The following is a 15,026-nucleotide window of genomic DNA, read 5'->3' as shown; positions in this document are numbered from 1 at the left end:
TTTCTATCTTTACCTACTTTGTACGTTACAGTTTATTTTTCTTCTTAGTTCATTTAAGAAAATTGTCTTCTTTTCTTTTGTTAATATTATAATTTTAATTTTTTACATTGTATGTTTAAGACAAAAATATTTTAAAATGTTTTGATACATTTCATGTATCTTTATCTTTAGTTTAAATTTATAAGAATAAAAAATCTTCGAATCAAAATCAGACAAATAAATTAAACGAAAGATAATTTATATTCATTTCAAAAAAAAATTTCTTGAAAATGATTTGATGGGCCGGGCTAGAGGGAAAAACCGGGTCTCGAAATGTTATCCAAGTTTGACCAGCCAATAATAGAAAGCCACGTGGAAGAGTAGTTTGACTGATGGAGCTAATTTTTGGGAATAACATGTTATGATAAAAAGGGACAAATGGCCAAACAATAGTAATTACACCTAATTTTTATTTGCTTTTTGGCAACAAGAGATTTTAATGCACTTTTTATTTTCAGTGAAATCATTAACTATTAGAGTTTGATATAAATATAAGAATAAATAAAACTCTCTTCCTTTAAAAAGCTAATTTGAGAACTATGATTAAGAGGAAGTAAAATACTTTTAGCAAGTACAAGCTAAGCTAGTGTTACTAATAATGTTATGCTCTGATATATATATATATATATATTTTTTTTCTGATTTCATGCTTTCGAGCTATCACGTACTTTTTTAAGTGTGTTATTTTTTGAAATTTGAATAAGTCTGCGAATAAGAAGCAAATATACCTTCTTTTCCAAAGTGTGTTATTTTTTGAGATTTGAATAAGTTTGTGAATAAGAAGCAAATATACCTTCTTTTCCATATTTAATATTTTGGGTGAAACCTTAGACAATTTTTTATGTATGATTAATGACGTGCAATATGATAATATATTGTAATTGGTTAAAAGTTGGAATCAATTTTTATTTTGTAAGTATGAGTTTCTCTTCGAAAATGATAGTTTAGTTATATTATGATAAATATATATTTGTACTCAATATTTATATTATAGTGTGTATTTTCATTTTAAATTAGTGTAAAATACAAGTACAAATAACTATTTATTTTGTTTCTCATTCACTTTGCATTAATTTTTCTATTTATTGTTATTGTAATTATGTGTGTGGCTAGTTGTTGCTAATGTGCGGCTAGTTGTAATTATTATTATTAGTAGAAAAAGTAGTTTGGAAAAATGAAAGGAGAGTTTTACGTAAAAAAAGACTTGTTACCTCATTTAGAAGTAGGTGAACCTAATAATTATGAAATAAATGTTTTTATTTTATACTACTTGTATAAATATATAAGAAAAAAGTGATTAGTAGTTAATATTTCAGGATAATATTTTTTTTTTATGGACGATCATCAAACGCGGATTATATATGACAATTGATAGAAATAAATAACAGAGACCTTGTTTGAATTCTAGTAAAATGCCATGAATATTTAGCATGTAAACTTACATTCCAACACTAATGCCTACATGTTATTGATATATATAGATTGACGGGTGAGAGCAAGTAGAAAAAGGAGGAGGACACTAGGCAAGATATCTATTAGGAGTATTTATCAATAACAAATTATGTATATAGAACTTTCAAATACATTTTAGATTTGTGATCATGATTATTTATCATTTCTTAAAGAAAAATATTTGGTTAACGATATAAATTTATCCGAGAAAGAAGTATAATTTGGGTGAGTGAAGTATTGTGGACCGGTCGAAAGTCCGTATTACGTGGTATAGTATGATTAGTAAAAAAAAAAAAAGGAGGAGAAAATAGGAAGCATGATTGGGGAGGTGGGTGGTGGGGAACATTGACTTATTTTAGTGTAATAAATGTTATTTTCTAATCAAATATAGAATGATTGATAATGAACTGGTTATTTTATTCTGTACCAGAGAAAAAAACTTTCACTGTTTAGAAAAAGGAAAAATAATAATATTCCCAAGAGGTTTTTGAAATTTCCAGTTTCATAAATTAAAAGAAGAACTAGTGGAATTTAGCGCTAATGGGAAAGATTCAAATATAAATGATTTGTTTATTGGTAAAGACACGAAATCGGAATTACATAAGTTTAGACAATTAAAATACATAATTTGATTTTAATTTCCTTTAATATTTAGTCATGTAATCAATACTTATTAAACTTATTTTAGCATGATTTAGTACCTTTAAATTATTATCATTTTCATTATTACTTATTAATTTGCAATATTTATTTTACGCGATTTCATTATTATTTTTTTGTTGAATATTTTAGTGTCATTAATCATATCATATTTTGTGTTATTTTCTTAAGAAACACCTTAGATAGTTGTATTTTGGTAGGACTAAAGAAATATTTGAAGTACAAGTACACTATATGTTTGTATAAGTACTTTACCGGAAAAACAAAAAAAAAACCTGAAAAAATCCGAGGTTGAAAAATCCGACACAAATGATTTGGTTTGATATTTGAAAAACCTGAACCAACCCGACCATGTACCCCTAATTGTAAGAAACATTTTTTTTATCATCTTCAAAGATCCCTCCAAAACAACATCACTAGAATACGTCTTGACACTATTATTAATGTTTTTATTTTTTCACGAGTTGAAGATCAAGCACTTAATTTGACTTGTTTAAAAATAGAAATTTGACTAGAAAATACTTCAGCAATTTTGTGAGTTTTTTTTTAAAAAATTGTTAATTGCATATAAGAGTAGTGGGGGAGATATTATTCATTTTTCAAACTAGATTTCTATTACACTCTTTCTTTCGTCGAGAAAGCAAACTCTAAGAGGCATTTGTCCACGAATAAAATTTTAAATATTTGAAAATTTTCTAATAATTTATCGAACTAATCCATAATTTCAATTTTAAATTTTCATTCACATACTTCCAGATTATTTTTATGTTTAAATATGCCTTCAACTTTCAAATATTCTTTTTAACTTTAATTTTAAAGAATATTTTAAAAAAAATTCTCAATTAAATCATGTCCAAACACTACTCGAAAAAAGAAAAAGTAATAAAACAAAAACAAAAGCTAAGCAATTAATGTATGTATGAAAAGACTAAAGTAGCACTAATAAATTAGTGTATGTAGTAGTATTAGCCTAGGGATTATCACAGGGAAAAGGAAATTTATAATACAATTAATTAAGTAAATAATTAATTAATTCATTAATTAGTGGAATCTATTAGAGTAAGTATAGTTTAAATAAAGAAAAGACAAAGCAAAATTAACATTTTTGTTTGTTAGTGATAATAACATGCCAATTGGGGGTTTCATTATGGAACCAAACAATCAGTCGAATTTTTTTCTGACATATAATTTTATAATTAGTAGTACTACTACTAATTAGGGTGCATTATCATTAACAGCTGACAATTAGGCCATTATATTTCTTAATTTATAGTACTAATCATCTCCAAAGTCCTAATGTCATGTGCAGATTGTCATCTCTCCATCATCCGCGGAGACACTTCAAAATTCAAACAAGCCGCGACAGAGCTAAAGTTTTTAGTTTAATTAGAACTTATGAGTTATGAGTATAATAAAAGTAATAATATATTTAATGAAATTTTATGAGTGGAATCTGGAAAGGGTACGTTGCATATATTCAGATCTTACCATAATCTCGTAGAGGTAGAGAGATTGTTTTTGAAAGACCTTCGACTCAAGTGAAAAAGGAGGAGACAATAAAGAAATATAATAAGTAACAAAAAAAACAGTGTTAAATTCTATAAGAAGGGTGCAACAACAACAACAAAATTTCGTGATTTATGAATAAACAATATACTAGGACAAATTGTTGACTTATGAGTATTGACTCGATTTTTTCTTGCTTACAAGATTATGAATAAATTATTTGTATATATTAAATAATTTTTTTAAATTGATATCTAGAATTTGAACTGATGCAACTGAACTCGACCTCCTTTAGAATGACTTCACCTTTACAAATAAGCAGAGTCATTGGACATTACAATAACAATAATAATTTACTCAATGAAATCTGTGTATTCATATCTTATTTATATCTTAAAAGATAAATAGAATATTTTCGATAAAGCATGATGCAATAATGTCATTTTTGTTTATTGGAGTACCTATTTGTTTTGTTTATTGAATGGCAGTCCAATGTTGGCATTTGGTAGACCCAGTCAGTAGAGGTTATTTATTTTAGACCAATTCTTTGTCTTTTTTATACTCACACAACTCTATCCTTCCCTTGTACAGCACAGTACACAATTATTAAAGAGGCATATATTTTCTATATTTTAGTTCAATTCTAATAGAATAATCTTCCAAAAATGTACAAAAAAAATGATTAAGACAATTAAATCATGACAAGGATTTAATAAACACACGCAACAAACATATGTTTCTAAATAGTAAAAATAAATAATTCCCACCGGCAGATTTCGGCCAGAATCGGCTATTTTTAAATTATTGGAGCTGATAATAGCTATTTGAAATCGAGTATATTCTAAGTAGGCATTTGGCCATGCGATACCATATCACGATATGGTATCGTGAGATGGAATCAGCGTTTGGACATGCAATTTTACGTTGATTTCATATAATGAGAGGTGATACCATACTCTCCAAAAATCATGATATGGAATTATATGGTGATTCCATATCATGATTTGAGATATTTTAATACAATAATTGATCCATGATATTATATTTTGTTAAAACAACCCCCACATTTATATCTACTAACCATTTGTTTCATATGTAAATAAAATTTATAATCACATCATTACTTTTTAAAATCTATTATTCTCACCGACATAAAATTTATTATTCTCACCAACATTCACTTGAAACAATTAACCGGCATGTTAAAATAGTTGCCGAGGCAATTGGCAAGATGGCACCAACATTTATACAACCAAAAAATATGACTGGTGTAAATTCCAAAATTCGACATAATATTCGATTTTGGCTTTGGTTTAAGGTAAAATTTCAATCACATTAATAAATTTATTTTATGGCCTTAATAAGTGCACATTTATATTTTATGTGTAAGTTATTAGTATTTAATTACATATTTCCTATCAACTTTGTTTAAAGAGATAATATTTATTTTATGACTTTGCATTGTCTTGGAAGCACTATTTTCATTACTCTTACAAATATTATTTTTATGAAGTGCATTCTATAATGCTTCCAATTTATTTTATGTTCACTAAACTAATATTGATGTATTTTTTATTTGGTAGGATTGTGTTGGTGCGATTGATGGAACATATATAGAAGGGGAGGTTTCTAAAGCGGTGCAACAAACATATCGTAATCGCAAAGGAAGAACATCACAAAATGTCTAATGTGCTTGTGATTTTGATATGCGATTTACCTTTGTTGTTGATGGTTGGTAAGGTACTGCACATGATAGTAAAGTACTTGAGAATGCACTTGTTGAACCAACGTCACAATTTCCATTTCCGCCACCTGGTAACTTTAAATTACATCCTTAGAATAAATATTATTTATTTACACAAAGCTGTCTCATTTACGTCACATATGCTTTTAGTAATTCTTTATAAAATATTTTTTGGTAGATAAATATTATGTTGTTGATGCTGGTTTCCGAAACACAAAAGGATTTTTAGCTCCATACAAAGGACTACACTATCATTTGCAAGATTACCGAGGAAGTGAAAGAGAGCCTCAAAATGTCAAAGAACTATCTAATTATAGGCATTCATCTCTGAGCAATGTGATTGAACAGACTTTTGGAGCTTGGAAAAATAGATTTAGAATACTGAAACAAGGCATGAACCATTATGATATTGATACACAAGTGAAAATTGTCATAGCTTGTGCAGTGTTACATAATTATTTGTGAGAATACCAAAGTAGTGATGAAATATTTATGGTCTATGAACATGAAGATATAGTTGCAGAGGATATTGACCAACAAATGGCTCAAAGTAACAATGTTGGTTCGTCTTCTCGGTTACATGATCTAGAAATACAAGTTCAACATGAGGAAATTTTCCGTACTTTGTGGGAGGATTATATAAAAGACTAGTACACTACAATTTATATTCAATTTTTTTATTAAATTAAAGTTAGATGAAACAATAACTTAAGTAGAGAACAAATAACTTTGTAATAATTTATTATGCGATTTTATAATTTTTTGTTTATTTGATAAGATTGAATAAACAACTGGGGCTATTTTAATATATAGTTTAACAACTTATGGGATTTTTATGTTTATGAGAAAATATACAACACAAAAATTTCATATCGCATGTCCAAACAAACCTTCAATTTCATCTCATGATTCCATATCATAATACCATATCATGATTCCATATTGCATGGCCAAACGGGTCCTAAATATGAAGTTTACTAATGATCGGACAATATTTGATATAAAATTCAAATATATGGCAAATTTGTTTGTTTTTTCATAGTTGAGGGGAGAATTTGAATCGACCTACTAACAATAAAAGCATATTTTGGATCAAATTTAAACGGAAGGAAAAATTATTTCGTTCTCTATTGTTGAAGGGTATTTTTGTCCCCTTTTCCTTTCTTAAATGAATTATCAAACGTTTATTTATTTGTACAAAAAAATAACCTTTATTTATTGCATCTACAATTTCCTCCCTACTTGTTAATTATTTTGATATAAAACATATCTTAATTAGATTTTATGAGTTAGTATTTATTTTTAGTAAATATTAAAGGAATCCCATAGTGTAGATAAGAATTACATCTTATCCCAACTAATTTACATTTTACAAAAAAATCCCTTAAAAAGGCGGCGATTGATACATGACTACCAATTTGATACATTGTAACTGATACACGGTAAATAAATAACTGTTGCGCTAAACAAGGGAAAAAACGTAATAATTAATTCTGCTATGTTAATTAGCTTGATTTACGACTAACTGATCCTAAAGACTCCATATCTTTAATAGGTAATTGATTCACACGTTACAAATTTCAAATTTCAAAATAATATCTTCTACATTGAAGAAAAGTTTATGAACATCCATTGAAAAAGCGAGAAATACGAATAAATTTTTTGATTTTTTTGCTGCTACATGATGAGTATATCAACTTTACACAGGCATTCAGGAATTTGGGTCAGCGAAGTGAAATATGAAAGTTACAAAAGTGACGGAATCGTTGTTGGACAATCAACTTCGTTTTTGAATCTCAAAGCAGCAATTTCAGCCGAGTTGGATATCGATGTATCAAGGAAAAACATTGAAATTCGTTACATCGTAGAAGGTAACTCGACTTCGATGAAAGTTAAGAACGACATGGGTGTTAAACTATATTTAGAAGTGAAAAAAAATGAGCCAGGATTTGCAATGTATCCATTATGCATAGACACAAGTGAGAAGATTGGCGGTAATGTACACAACTTTGATGGAACATGCGGAGAAATTACGTGTGTAGAAGGCACAACACATGATACAGAAGCTCTTGCGATGGTTGAATCAAGAATTTGTGATTCGTATTATATTCTAGAATTGGAAGTTACAAATTACATAATTGATTCAAAAAGTATAGAGGTGAAGATAGGTCAGTTATATAAGGATAAAACAACACTAATAGATGTGATGGAAAAATATAAGATAAAGAACTTAAATTGCAAAGTAAAGAGATCTTATAGACAAATGTATGAGAGTGTTTGAAATTTTTAGATCTATAAATGGTGATACAATTATTTTGTTTTAATGTCTGATTCATTAGTAATTAAAAAGTCAGCGATTATGATTTTTGTTTAGATGTTGAATATGATTTTTGGTATTTTTTACAATTAATAATGATAGAGTATTTGTTGATACATTAAGTGAATATGGTTGAAACGTTAAGATAATGAAACATTACATAATTTTATAGCAACAGTCATGTAGCATTAGTTCGTTAGTTCGTTGATACATTGAGTTAACTCTGTTTTAATAGATGATTCATTAGTTCGTTAATATTGTTGATACATTGAGTTAACTCTGTTGATACTTTAATATACTACTGTTGAAATTGTAAATAATTTAGTAGTCCCAACAATCATAAAACTGATACATTACAAAATATTGTGTTACGTATATAAATAAATTTTTTTGAACATGATACAAAAAATACACTAAATTATTGTGTTGGTCTTTGAAAACTGTTGATACATTCATGTACATCATTCTTTGATTACTTTAAACATTAGTTTTGTATATATTATAAGATGTAACTGCTATATGTATTAATATGATGAAAAAATTTGTACAACTATGTGTTGGTATGCTTTTCGGACAAATGTGGCTGGACTATGTACGCTTCCTGTAGGAAAAATCTGATGTTTTCATAGTTGGAAGCTTCAATAGTGAACATACGTGTCCAATGAGGGATATGGTACTAACCAAAGTCCAAGCAACAATCGTGTTTGTAAGTGTTGTGACTGCTCCCAAATTGGTCAACCATAAACGAATTCATACTCCGAAAGATATAATTACTGATATTAGAGAATTCTATGGGGTTCAAATATCTTACCAACAAGCATGGCGTGCTAAAGAATGTGCACTAAAAATGATAAGGGAAAAATCATTTGCAGGATATAGACAGATGCCGAGATACATATACATGTTAAATACCAGGTATCTAAATTCTTATATAAGAATGCAAAAGACTGAGGAAGAAGAATTTATGTATCTGTTCGTAGCCTTAAGACCATTGATTAGGGGGGTTCGATTACTACAGACCAATAGTTGTTGTCGATGGTGCACATTTAAGCGGAGCTTACAAAGGGACATTTGTATCAGCAAGCACACTTGATGGGGCAGGTATGTATTTTTTGTAGTTGTGATGTGTGTGTAAATGTTATGTATCAAATGATATAATGTGTGTCTGTAATCAGGTTGCATATTTCCATTGGCATATGGTATTGTTGACATTGAAAATGACTGTTCGTGGACATGTTTTTTCGAACAATTCAAAAATGCATTTGGCGAGCGAAAAGATATGTGTGTTGTATCAGATAGGAATGAGAGTATTATGAAGAGTGTTGTCACGACCCGATTTCTTAAGTTATGATGACACCTACTATAACCCACTAGTAGGTAAGCCAACCCTTAACTCGGAACAACAAGTATGGGTCTCAGGGCAGAAATTAACAAGAGTAGGCAAAATTTTAAGATAACAATATAAATAGGCGGAAGCAAACCAAAACATATATACAAATAAAGATCCCTATCAGAACCTGGAAGTCACTAGCACAGAGCTACTAGCAAAACGAGTACAAGTCCCAAAAGTGGACCACATAAACTGGACTGTCTCAAAAGGTACAAGACAAGTTTATATATACAGATGGAGAATGAAATAGTACAAAACGATGTGTGTTTACCCCTGTCTCCGGATCAGACTACTCCAAACTGAATCAGCACTGGCTACTGGTGCTCAGACCTGCATCGCGAAAATAGATGCAGAGCATAGCATGAGTACCATAACAACAGGTACCCAGTAGGCATCATAGGCCGACTGAGCTTGAAAAGTAAAAGCAATAAGAAAAGAAGGAATAACACAAACAGATGTCAAAACGAAAGTCTAACTAACAATGGAATGCACACAAGTGTAGAAAGAACTAACTAAGGTAATCTATAAGCTAACCACACCTAACTGGACCCCCATAAGCCCAGAAGGTACACTCGTGCGCAAGTTTAAATAGAAACCCTAATGGACCCCCATAAGCTCACAAAATAACTATAGTTAAAGAGAATAGAACCCAAGGCTGAAGAACATTGAACCAGAACCTCAAACCCAATTAGTAGAATTTGATGGTCGAAGACCGGACCTTGAACCGGACGCTCACCAGAAGTACCCAAGAAGCCAATCAGAAGTATAAGTAACTGAGGTCGGACCTCTAACCGGATACTTCACATAAGTATGTGGGTGATTGAGGCCGGACCTTGAACCAAATGCTTTACATAAGTATGCCAGTGATCAAGGCCGGACCTTGATCGGACGCTCTTCGAAAATTATCAATGAGGTCGAGGCCGGCCCCTGAATTAGGATGCCCGACAAAGGTGCCAATATAGTTGCTGAAAGAGTCTCTATCGATCTGTACTCATAAATGCCCGTGGAACGCCATCCACACTTAGCTAATCAATGTAAGTTCTTGGAACCGAATTGAAAACCAACTTCGAATTGCGGAGCGAAACTTAGTGTCGCCGACGTAACTCCTGAAGTCGTAGCATCGAAGAAGTAAGGATATGTATCGACGGAGCAAACTTATCGCCTAGCTAAGGCCCAAACTATCAGACTCACATCTGTTACACCAGTCTACAAAGATTTAAGCTGGCCGAGAGACGTCGGGGCAAAACTAAGTCCTACCGGTTCTGAATCATGCATTTCTAAGGGAAGCCCTAGTCAAACCTAAACTAAGGCCCAACATGCTTCAAATAAATAGTAATCAAGCCTACAAGTACTCCACATAGCAAAAAGGGTCAATGAATAACACAAAGCATGTTCACAGTTACACGATAATTGTCGCAATAAGCATAAAACATGATTTTTAGACACATATGCATGATTCAGTAACTATTAACCCAAATCCCAATTGAGATAATACCACCACTCTGAGGGTCATTTTTATCTGTATTATCGAATGAAGTGATATCACTACCCGGAGAGTCATTTATATCGTATTGTCAATTGAGATGATACTACTGCTCTGAGGGTCATTGTTATTTGTATTGTCGATTGAGATGATACCGCCACCCAGAAGATCACCTATGTGCTCGGTGAAGCATATTCTTCGTTCGATACCAGTGAGACATCACAAATAAAAGGAAATTATGCATTACAAGAGAAAGAAGTCATGCATTGCAAGAGAAGGAAGTCATGCATTGCAAGAGAAAGAAGTCATGCATTGCAAGAGAAGGAAGTCATGCATTGCAAGTGAAAGAAGTCACGCATAACAAGAGAGAGAGAGTTGCGCAAGAGAAGGAAATCATGTATTGCAAGAGTGAGAAGTCATGTATAGCAAGAGAAAGAAGTCATGCATTGCAAGAAAAGGAAATCATGCATTGCAAGAGAAAAAAGTCATGCATTGCAAGAGAAAAAAAGTCATGCATCGCGGAGAAGTCATGCATAGCAAAAGAAAGAAGCCATGAATTGTAAGAAAAGGAAATCATGCATAACAAGAGAAAGAGTCATGCATTGCAAGAGAAAGAAGTCATACACCGTAAAGAAGGAAACCATGCATCACGAGAAAATCAATATTGACTACATCATTTTCATTTGTAAGAACACTATCAAGAGAACTATCAATATATTACATCAGTCTATTTTATTACTTCGACATCAAAGAAAGAGTACAATGAAGATTATATTGCAAATATAATATACAAGCTTCATTTGCTTTATGTCAAACTAGAGGAAGCTGACGTCAAACGTCCGAGGAAAACAATTAAGTGTCAACACAGTGAAAGACATATTTCTCCATTTGAATTGCATTTTATGCTAATGAGTTTTATCTCAGTCTTTTCGAGAGCATCCCAATATAATGAATTCTCAAAGCAAACCACAGGTATGGACGGCATAAAAAAGAATGTAGCACAATGTGAAACCTTTTTCTTAGCAGCAAACTGGGACATAATCTAAAGAGGAATGCCAAACTCTTAGGACACAAGCTGAGGAACAACTTCCACCACAATCAAACCACACCCCTATCAGAAGGCATGTGCGTTTTCTTTAAGCTTATCGGTTTCGATTTGGGTTTCGTATTCGGAGAATCTTTGTTTCCACCGGAGGTATCTTTCCAATCTGAGTGAAAATGCTTTAAGAGCTTTGGAAATTATGTCCGTGCGAATTCTTATTTATGGGTGTGAAGCGCGCCAAATTCATGGCTAAGAGGTTGCATGCCTTCTTTTCATACTCGATTTAGTTTTTGTCATTCTTCTTGAACCGAAGGATATCTTAGCATAAAAGATTTCTTTTCCAAACGATTGAGTCGAACTACAAGCAACCTGATTTCCTAAGTTGAGGGATATGTAAGTGGGATCAGTGTTGAAAACTCGACTGTATTCCATTATTCGCTCTTAAATCTTATTCCCAAGCATTTCGGTCCATTCATAATTCGATATCGAAACGACTTTTGAATTCTTTCAAAATCGTGTGTCAAATTGAGCGTATCGAACTACAAGTGACCTGAATTCTCATATAGCCTGAGATATATAGGAAACCCATTTTTGGGGTTTGGCCATAATTCCTAAAGTTCGTACCAAATCCTTTTTCTAAAAAGATGAAGATGTGGTTGGTCAAAATTGGATTCGTTAATGTCATTTTCCTTGGATTTCTTTCATCAATCCAAGTCAAACGAGGGACAATTGTTGACACCCAATTTTGACCCTCTCCGATAACGATTAATTTCCGAGCTTCTTAGATTTCATATGATTTAAAATATTAGTTTTATAAATTTTCAAAAAAAAAAAGGGTTAGCAAGTTATTTCAAGTAGTTTTGTCTCTTATTTTATAACTTTTAAATAATATATATATATATATATATATAATTAGTATATTTTATGAATATTGGAAAACCGTCTAAAAGATTTTAGTTTTAGTTAAAATTTTGTCAATTAATTTGGTTTAAGTAATAAGTTTATATTTCTAAATTACTTAGTTTATAATTAAGTTTATTATTTTATGTCGTTAAAATTAAGAAGTTTGTTAACTAATTAATATCAATTCATATTATTTAATTACTAGCCAAATCTATCTTAATTAAATTCAAATCGGCTAAAGTTTTGTAATTCAATTGTTTGGGCCTTATTATTTTGCATTTCCAGGAGCCCAAATTCAATCCTCACTAAACCCAACACACATACATAGCAGTAACCCATTACAACTATACATCAACAATACCAAAACATACCTAGACGACCCAGCCCACTCAATTCTTTTCCAAATTCCAGTAATTCTACAGCCCACCATCTCGACCCAATCCAGCGACCCGACCCAACCCCTTTTTCCTTTCTAATTTCAACGCTAACAGCTTCCAAGCATCACGAGTTCACGCGGTGTCTTCACGCCAGTAGATGGAAAGAAACCAAATGACAACAACGTTCACAAAAATACAGGGAGAACAACAATTTCAAGCGATACGCAGCAAACAACAACATCAATTTTAGCGATTCTGATTCACGGCATCGAGATGGAGATACATGCGACTTCACTCTTTGCTTGCGTACAATCAAGGACAACTATCCCTTTGTCCTCTTCCTTCAACGTCCTTCTCAGTCGCAGCAGAAAAGAGCAACAAAAGCAACACGCAAGATTGTCCTTGCTCCTTGGGATTGAGCCGCGTGGCACAACGAGTACGATGGAATTGATCCCAGCCGTTCACCCCCCTTTCCTCTTCCGGAATGAGTTGAATTCTCAGAGAAAAAGGTGTTGCCCTTTAATGGTGAAAGATTTTTTGAAATTTGATTTTGTGGGCCTTGTTTTTATCCGAAAAAAAAACTCCCGCATGTTTCCCCAATTTTTGCCCTAATTCCATTCTATAAATACCTCCCGCTCCCTCTCTGTTTGGAGTTGGAAAAAATATTGGAAGAATTAGTTGAAATTTGAGAGAAACAGAGTGAACTACTAGCTATAAACATTTAGATATAAACATTCAAGAATAGGTCTCAGAAGCAGAAAGGGTGAGAGTTCAAGCTTTGCTCGAGTCTTTTGTTTGCTTCTTTATGCACGTAAGTTTATTCGAGTCATCGTTCGTGGTGGAAGAAACACTGCTCCTCGGCTCGTTTGTCTTCAGTTCGCTGCCTCGAACAAGGTAAAAAACTCATAATCCTTTTGTTTGTTTTTAGTTTATTGTGTTGGTTTGATATGTAGTTATTTGTGGATTTTAAGATGAGCTTATGTAATGTGTTCGATCTGTGCTATTCTCTTCATCTTATTTTTTTCTAAATGCTAGTATGTGGTCGTTTTCTTGGTGATTTAATGTTTGTTTAAGCTCACATCGTGGTCTATGTTCTGTTCGAGTTCACGACTATTATGTTCGCCAATCACCTTGATATTGTTCTGTCTCTGTTTGCTAAAGTAATTTTCTCATTTTTGACTATATGCTCTTAAGTGTCAAAGAAGTCATGTCATTATTTCTCTTATGTATTTTCGAATAGTAATTTCAATTCAAATTAATATGATTAATTTATTTTGGGACCTTTTTTTTGTAGTATGAAATTATTAGACCAGTTTTGTACTTGATGATTATATGTTGCTTGGACTCGTCCATTCATTCTGGTTTACTGATGGTTTTGTCATTAACATGAAAAAGTTCTTTTGTCAGCATGAGCATGGCTTTATACTACTAATTATGTTTTTGTCATCTTAGTTCCAGTTTTGTTCCATGTTTTCGATTTGAAATAGTATGGTTGTCACCTACTTAATAGAGTATTAGTTTGGCTCGAGATTTCCTTAGTATCGTGTTGCTACTTTTTTCAATCTCGCATCATATGAGCTGATTCTTCTTGCCTTAGGTTCATGTGGTCCTATTTTGAATTTTTTGTCTTGCTTATGTGTTGATCCTCCTGTTCGTTATCCACATTTTCGAGAGCATGTGTCTTGATCATTTTACTCTAAAAGAAGGGGTTAGAGTCAGTAGCAAATTTCTATCCAAGAATGCTGGTATTTGGGATTATATCTTCATTTCAATCTTGAGATATGATTGCTTTTTTCTTGCCTCTATATTTATTAGGAAAGCTAAATGGTTGGTCATGTAGTTGTTTAGATTTTGACTAAATTATATCTATTGTACTTGTTCATAATGATCTTTCTTAGAGTTCAAAGGTAGCATGTTTGTTTCTTTTAATTTACTTGACCTACTGTTTTAAGCTTAGTTAGTAGTCTAAGTGTATTTTGTTTAAGATAACTTTTTGTAGTCCATTTTTTAAAAAGGAGAAAAAGAATAAGTGTGATTAGTTGGTTTCCCTTGGATACATTATTGTTTTCCCTAAATTGATAAATCTTGTTATCTTTTGAAGCTACGGTTTGAG

The 15,026-nt window shown here is 31.7% G+C and overlaps 1 protein-coding gene and 1 pseudogene across 1 annotated transcript in view; one reads left to right on the top strand and one right to left on the bottom strand.

Annotated features, from left to right (window-relative positions):
• The window catches only part of LOC125875684 (THO complex subunit 3), a 163,179-nt gene that overhangs the window by 125,832 nt on the left and 22,321 nt on the right, over window positions 1–15,026 (bottom strand). The gene's annotated exons all lie outside the window — the stretch shown is intronic.
• On the top strand, window positions 7,086–13,332 carry LOC125877683 (uncharacterized; annotated as a pseudogene).

Source organism: Solanum stenotomum, chromosome 9 (genome assembly GCF_019186545.1).
Source record: "Solanum stenotomum isolate F172 chromosome 9, ASM1918654v1, whole genome shotgun sequence".
NCBI lineage: Eukaryota > Viridiplantae > Streptophyta > Magnoliopsida > Solanales > Solanaceae > Solanum > Solanum stenotomum.
The sequence above is the reverse complement of the archived record's forward strand: the minus strand, read 5'-3'. Positions and strand labels throughout refer to the sequence as shown.